The sequence below is a fragment of the Nannospalax galili genome, unplaced genomic scaffold, assembly GCF_000622305.1.
Source record: "Nannospalax galili isolate Female #2095 unplaced genomic scaffold, S.galili_v1.0 scaffold111, whole genome shotgun sequence".
Lineage (NCBI taxonomy): Eukaryota > Metazoa > Chordata > Mammalia > Rodentia > Spalacidae > Nannospalax > Nannospalax galili.
This window is the reverse complement of record NW_008330487.1, coordinates 441,711-449,425: the sequence shown is the minus strand read 5'-3', so window position 1 is coordinate 449,425 and position 7,715 is coordinate 441,711. Positions and strand designations below refer to the sequence as shown.

Genomic DNA, 7,715 nt, shown 5'->3' with positions numbered 1-7,715 from the left:
AACTCCAGTTCCAAGGGATCTGACAGCCTCTTCTGTCTTCCGTGGGCATTGCATGACACGGGCGCACTTACCTACATGCAGGCAATACACATATACACATAAAATAAAAATAATAAATAAAATATTTTAAGTTAAAGCTTCCTTCCATGGACTCTTTTCATAACAGTTCAAAAACTGCCTCATTTTTCTTTTCTGCTTGTGATAGATAGGTCTTTAACATATATTCTTTATTTAAAATGGGTATTTCTGTTAACAGGTAGAGGATATTTACCAAAATCTTACTTCAAAGATTTAATTTCATCAAAAATGTATGCACTAGTCACCAATTATGATACAAACTCATTAAGCACTTGTAAAACTTTTACTTTCAGATTGGGGTGGAGTTCAGTTGGTAGAGTGTCTGCCTAGCATGCAGGAAGCAAGTCTGAGCCCCAGAACCTCATGAATTAGGTGTGGTGGCACATGCCTAGTGATCCTAGCACTTGAAAGGTACAGGCAGGAGGATCAGAAATTCAAGGCCACTCTCAGCAACATAGCAGGTTCAAAACAAGCCTGAGCTATTCCAAAAATATATTCTCTGCACAAATAAATAATTGTTATTTAAGTCAAATGAGGAAAGAAAACCAGAAGTGAAATGACTTGCCTCAGGTCAATGAATGAATGGAGCCTCAATCTAAAGTCTTCTGTTGACCATGTTTTTTCCAGTGTATCACCAAAGTCTGCTGACTCAACTGGCCTATAAACCCTGTCTTATCCTCTTATTCTAGCCCAGTTTCCCTTTTTACTATTTTTCACATTGCTACCTCAAGAGTATAAAATCAGTCAGGCATGTTGAAATACAACTGTAATCCTAGCATTCTGGATGCTGAAACAAGAGGATTACAAATTTGAGGTCAACCCTAGCTACATAGTTAACACCCTGTATCAAGAATAACTTTGGGGTTAAAGAGATGGGTCTGTGGTTAAGAGCCCATACTGCTCTTGCAGAGAACCCAAGTTCAGGTCCCAGCACCCAGGCTAGGTGGCCCACAACTGTCTGTAACTCCAGCTCCAAAGGATCCAATGCCTCTTCACAGGCACCTGCACTCACAGGCACACACAAACACATAATTAAAAAACAAAAACAATCTTTAAAAATAATTTTAAAAGGAAAAAAGTTAGAAATAGCTGAAGGTTATAATTCACAAAGCATCTTCCAAATAGCAATCTCTACAAAAATACAAGCTTAGTTAGATAAGTGGCAGAACTTTAATGTTACTTTAGGACCGGTCCTTTGAAACACAGTAATCTTTATAAGTAGGCTCAGTCAGATGTCAATATAACCATAAATTTCTCAGAAAGAGACATGGTTTAAGCTATTTTACTTGCCTACTTGATAAGCCACCAATAAATAAATGCTGCCACCACGCCTGTAGTCCCAGCACTTGGGTGGCAGAGGCAGGCGGATCTGTAAATTTGAGGCCAGCCTGGTCTACATAGTGAGTTTCGGGCCAGCTGGGGCTACAGGGAGACCCTGTTTCAAAAAGACCTAAATAAATAAATAAATAAATGCTTATTTGAAGTTTCGGGGCTGGGAATATAGCTCAGAAGTAGCATGCTTGCCTAACAGGCCCAAGGTCCTGGGTTTGATTGCCCAGCACTGGAAAAATTTAAATAAGAAAACAGCAAAGCTGAACGTGGTGGCACACACCTGGCACACACCAGGACTGGGAAACTGAAGGATCACTACCAAGCTTCAGGCCAGCCAAGGCTACAGCGAGACCTTGTCTCTAAAAATATATTATATTAAATTTGTAACAATAAAAACATTAGTGCTGGATGTGCCTCAGTATTAAGACTGCTTGCTCAACATGTACAAGGCCTCAGGTCCCATCCCTAGTATTGAAGGAGGAAAATACAGACTTAGGTGACCAGATAGAGAAATAACATGAAAGATGCATTGCTATAGTTATTTCAGAAAGAAAGTGAACTACAGATTAAGAGTTTAGGTCTACAAACTTTCAAGCATCTTCTATTCTCGTCTTTATTTTCTTATGGATATCCTTATTTCCTAAGATCCATATTTGTGATACTACTATGGGCACAAACAAAACTAAAATATTCCTAAAATGAAAAACATGGTCTAGCCTTGGGGAGCATGCCTTTAAATATATCACATAGGAGGCAGAGACAGAGGCAGGAGAATCTCTTGAGTTTAAGGCCAGCCAAGGCTATATTTTTAGAATGCCTTTTCTTGTGTTTGTTTTTGAGACAAGGTCTCCCTGTCACCCCAGCTGGCTACTAGGAACTCCATATGTAGACCAGGCTGGCCTCAATCTCATAGTGATCCACTGCCTCTGCCTCCTGACTGATGGGACTAAAACGCATAAACTACTGCATCCAGCAAGGTTAAAATGTCTTAAGACATTTCAAAGCCAAAACCCTGGTCCTCTGATTCCCTATTTTGTCCTTCAATTTTGTAGGTACCCACATATTTTTCAAGTCCCATTCTCTTTTCATACAAAGTCTAATTTTTCTTCAAATATCTGTTTGAATGATCATTTGCAACTGCTCACTCCTATGAAGAGAATATTATTTAAGTAACTACTCAAAGAACAATGCTCTGCATGCAGTACACAGCAACACACAAGGAAATGCTAACCTGTATTTGAATCCTTTTGGTTCAATGATGTTATCACAGCTAATGTGTATCAGCTGAGTAAAGGTACTCAAACACTTGCATTGTGGTGGTGGCCAGGCTTAAAAGGTTACAGTTCTAACGTTAAAGTTTTCTACCTAGTCTCCAGTGTTTGTTATGCAAACAAAACAAGCTTTATCCTGTCCATTCCTCTCACTTCATCTTGGAAGAACCATTTCCAGGGGTAAGGAGAATTCATTAACAGATTTTCAATTCTTTTTTTTTTTTCTTTCAGATTTTCAATTCTTAATACTGAGAGCTCACAGTACAATTTCTGTCAAAACAAACAGTATGTTCTAACAAAATTAACAGACACATGATAAAAGAAAATTTATCTTCCTGCCACTTCCCGAGTCCAACTACACATCAACAGTAAGTTTTGCATCTGTCATTTCAGCTAAACTAATGTTAACTCCAGTGACAAACTTAAAAATGCAAAGCTAACATGTTTTTAAAACATAAAGCCCACCATAACCTACCACATCTAAAAGGTACCCAAAAGTAGCAGTTCCACATTTTAGCATAAACACTGTACTTGTAAAGCACATGGGATAATTCTTCTTCTAGTTTTCCTCCTAGCATTAATTCTTCTCTATCTACTTAAAAAATATTTCATTACTAGGCTGGGAATGTAGTTCAGTGATAGAGCATACCCAAACCCCAGATTTAATTTTTGTGTTGCTTTGCTTTGACAGGGTCCCAGTCTACCTAGAAGTCACTATGTGGACCAGGCTGGTCTCGATCTCATAGAGATCCACCTGCCTCTGCCTCTTACGGGCAGAGGTTCAGGCCATGCCTAGCATTTTTTTGTTTTTGGTTTGTTTTGTTTTGGCAGGGGGGCGGGAGGTTTGAGACAGGTCTCCCTGTAAGCTCCAGCTGGCCTGGAACTCACTATGTAGACCAGGCTGGCCTTGATCTCAGAGACATACCTGCCTCTGTCTCCTGAGTGCTGGGATTAAAGGTTCAGGCCACCACACCCAGTGTTTAAATTTTTTATCTTTTTTTTTTTTTAAAAAAAAAAAAAAAGGTAGAGACAGAGGTGGTAGCTCACCTATAATCCCAGGAGGTAGAGGCAGAAGGATCAAGGTCATTCTCATCTACAGAGTTCATGGCCAGCTTGAAAATTTTACTGTAGCTGGGCATGGAGGCTTACACCTTTAATCACAGCACTCAAGAGACAGGCAGATCTCTATAAGATCAAGCCCAACCAGGTCTACATAGTGTTTTAGGCCAGCTGGAGCTACAAGGCGGTCCAGTTAAAAATAAAAATAAATAAATAACTCTGAAGAAGGGTATGAAATACTTTAAATCCCAGTATCAATATTCTATTGCTTATATCTACCTAGATCTAAAACTAACACATGCATGAAATAATATAATACTCATAGCTTAATTGGGACACATTCTTAAAATGAAAAACTAGGCAGAGGTTAAAAATAAACAGATTTATTGTACTCTAATAAGTAAAGATCACTAAAAGACACTAAAAAAAATAAGAAATGGTGTGGTTTTAGAAATGTATTTGAGGGGTTGAAAAGATGGCTCAGCAATTAAGAGCACTGGCTGCTCTTGCAGAGGATCTGGGTTGGATTCCCTGCACTCACATGGCAGCTAACAACCATCTGTACAGTTCCAGGGGATCTGACACCCTCCTCTTCTATCCTCAGAGGGCACTGTATGACACAGGTGCACGTACATACATGCAGACATGTAAAAATAAATAAAAATTTATTTTAAAAAAAGAGCACTGGCTGCTCTAGCAGAAGACCCAGGTTCAAATCCCAGCACCAATATGGCAGCTAAGAACTGTCTGTAACTCCAGTTCCAGGGGAACTGACACCCTCTTCTGTCCTCCTGGGACACTGTACTTACATACATGCAGGCATAATACACACATTTTTAAAAAATGTATTTGAGCACTGTATACACTTTATACCCAGGGACTATCTGAAAGGTTACAAAGATAAGAGGGTGCTGGGGGTCCCTGGAGGCAAAGAAAGGGTAGGGAGGAGCTCCAAGACAGAAAGATAATTCACTTTCACTTTGAGCTATTTTAATTTTACCATATGTGCTGGATAGCTTTAGTGTCAACTTGACACACCTGGGTTGATCGAGCCTAAGTTGGGGAATTGCCTCTATTGGACTGGACTGTGGCCATGTCTGAAGGGCATCTTCTTGATGAGTGATGTGGGAGGGCCCAGCCCACTGTGGGTGGTGCCACTCCTGGGCAGGTGGGCCTGTGTTGCATAAGAAAGCAGGCTAAGCAGGTGCCAGGAGAGCAAGCCAGTAAGCAGTGTTCCTTCATGGCCTGTGCTCCAGCTCCTGCTTCCAGGTTCCTGCCCTTGGGCTCCCGGATGAACTGTGATCTGGGAGATGTAAGCTAAATAAACCCTTTCCTCCCCAAGTTGGTATTGGTCAGAGTATTTTGTCACAGCAATGATGAACAAACTAGGACATCATGTATACTTTTTTTAAACATTCTAGGTAATGAAGAACCTATAATGACCCACAATTTATGTTCCTAACAATGCTATATCATAGGATAACAAAAAGCCTCCAGAGTAAGGCTAGCCCCTCTGTCCCAGGCAGCCCGGGAAAATCGTAGAAGAGAGCTGTGTCTTTGTTAAATACATCACTGAGAAAAATTCGTATCATGCCTTATAGCAACTATAATTTTAAGTTCAAGTACAAATACAGCAAATTCAAAGGCATGAGAGAATTTAAGATCAGGCCTATTTAATTTGATGCAATATTACTAACATTCCTTTAAAATTCTCTCACCCACCTGGATGTGGTAGAGCACACCTGTAGTCCCAGGACTTGAGAGGCAGAGGCAGGCAGATCTCTTGAGTTCAAGGCCAGCCTGGTCTACATAGTGAGTTCAAGGCCAGCCAGGGCTACAGGGAGACCCTGTCTCAAAAAAAAACAAAAAAAAAAAGTACAAGTAAAAATTTTTTTAAAAATATGACACATAGTATATGTTCAATAAATATTTAAATTAACAATTTTTTTTTTTTGGTCTTTTTGAGACAGGGTCTCCCTGTAGCCCCAGTTGTCCTGGAACTTACTATGTAGACCAGGCTGGCCTTGAACTCAGAGATCCGCCTGCCTCTGCCTCCCAAGTGCTGGGATTAAAGGTGTGCACCACCATGCCCGGCAAATTAAAAAATTCTTAACTACACATTACAAGGAAAATATTTAGCTCCGCATTTGGATACTTTACTACTTGTATTTTATGTGTGAACATTTTACCTGCATTTTTGCTGAGCACCATGTGTATGCAATGCCCAAGAAACCCAGAAGAGGGCAACAGATCTCTTGGAACTGGAGTTACAGACAACCACGTAGGCACTGGGAACCAAACTGAGTCTCTTGCAAGAGGAGCCAGTGCTAGGAACTGCTGAGCCATCTCTCCAGCCCCCATCTCACATATTCTTAAGAAGCAGCTAGAGTAAGAACCCAGGTTCAGTTCCCAATACCTATACGGTAGCTAACACCCATCCATATTAACTCCTGTTGTGGGGAGCCTGATGCTCTCTTCTGGCCTCTGCCTGCACCAGGCAAACACAAGACACTCAACACACATGTAGGCAAAGCACTCAAACACATAAAATAATAATTTTTTATTCCTGTCAGGGTGAATTTTATATTTTAGTGGGCAAAACCAGACAACACAAGGCCACTCCTTGGAGAAAAAATGCAAAGTAAAGAAGTCTTTGGTTCCAGAAGGCAGGGGCATTCTTTTTTTTTTATGTGTATGCGTGTATGGCCTGCATGTAGGTAAGTGCACCCATGTCGCGCAATACCCAAGGAGGTCAGAAGAGGTTGTCGGATCCCCTGGGGCTGGAGTTACGGACAGTTGTTAGTCTATCAGAAAGAACTTGCTGAAAAAGTGACATTTAATCCAAGACCTGGAGGTATCAGACAAATAGAGCATTTTAGACAGACCAATTAGCTGTAGTTACAATTATAAGGTAGGACTTGCTTCCAGTGTTCTAGGAAAAGCAAGGAGGCCAGAGCTACTAGGAGAGAGAACAGAGGAATGAAGAGTCAGAGACTTGAGAAAGCCTTAAAGTCTCCATAAGGTTTTGGCTTTTATTCAGAGAACAGTGACTCCATCCAAATGAAGCCAATAAAGGGCTTCATTCAAGAATAACAATTTATGATTTAAAGATATCAGACTAGCTGCTTTATAAAGAACTGGAAGAATGATAAGATGAAAGCAAAAGGATTGGCTAAGGGTCTGCTGCTATAATCTAGGCAATAATGATAGCTTAGGCCAAAAAAGTAACAATCCAGAGGATTTTAAAAAAGTCAGTTTCAAGATAGACTCTGAAATACAACCCCAAAAGATTTGTCCAAAGACTGGACATGGAGTTTGTGGAGGGAAAGTCAAACCTGAGTAACTAAAAATTCACAGAAGTGCGGGTTGTGGTGACACACATCTTTAGTCCCAGTACTCAAGAGGCAGAGGCAGGGGGATCTCTGTGAGATCAAGGCCTTCCTAGTCTACATGAGTTCCAGATCAGCTGGGGCTACAAAAAGACCTGTCTCAAAAAAAAAAAAGAAAACAAATTTAAAAACCCTTACGGAAGCCTAACAATATTCAGACTACAGACTGTAAAACTGTAAAAACCCATCACAGCCATCAAAAGAGAAATTACTTAGTCAATCCCATACTGCACTTTTGACTAGCCAAGAAGGTTCTGAAAGCCTATGATGAACTAAAGAGAATTTGCCTTTATTAATTACACATTCATCTTCTGGTTAACTAGACTCAAACTGAAATTTTTCTCATCTTTCATAACTTAGTCCCAACTCAACTGAGTTAATCCTGTGTTACTTGCCTTCCTTTAGTCCTCTAATGTTGCATTTATCAAACTAAAATTGTAATACACCTGATTTCTTGAAACTTAGACGGTTCAAATTAATGTTAATTTCCTTCCTTCCATTGACTATGACCCTAATCATACAGTTGATAGTGTCCAGTATGTTTTTTACAAATTAGGAGCCAAAATATCTGTAAGTATGGTAAAAA

General features: G+C 40.1%; 1 protein-coding gene across 3 annotated transcripts in view; it reads right to left on the bottom strand.

Annotated features, from left to right (window-relative positions):
• The window catches only part of Ptp4a2 (protein tyrosine phosphatase 4A2), a 32,979-nt gene that overhangs the window by 13,821 nt on the left and 11,443 nt on the right, over positions 1-7,715 (bottom strand). The window lies entirely within an intron of this gene.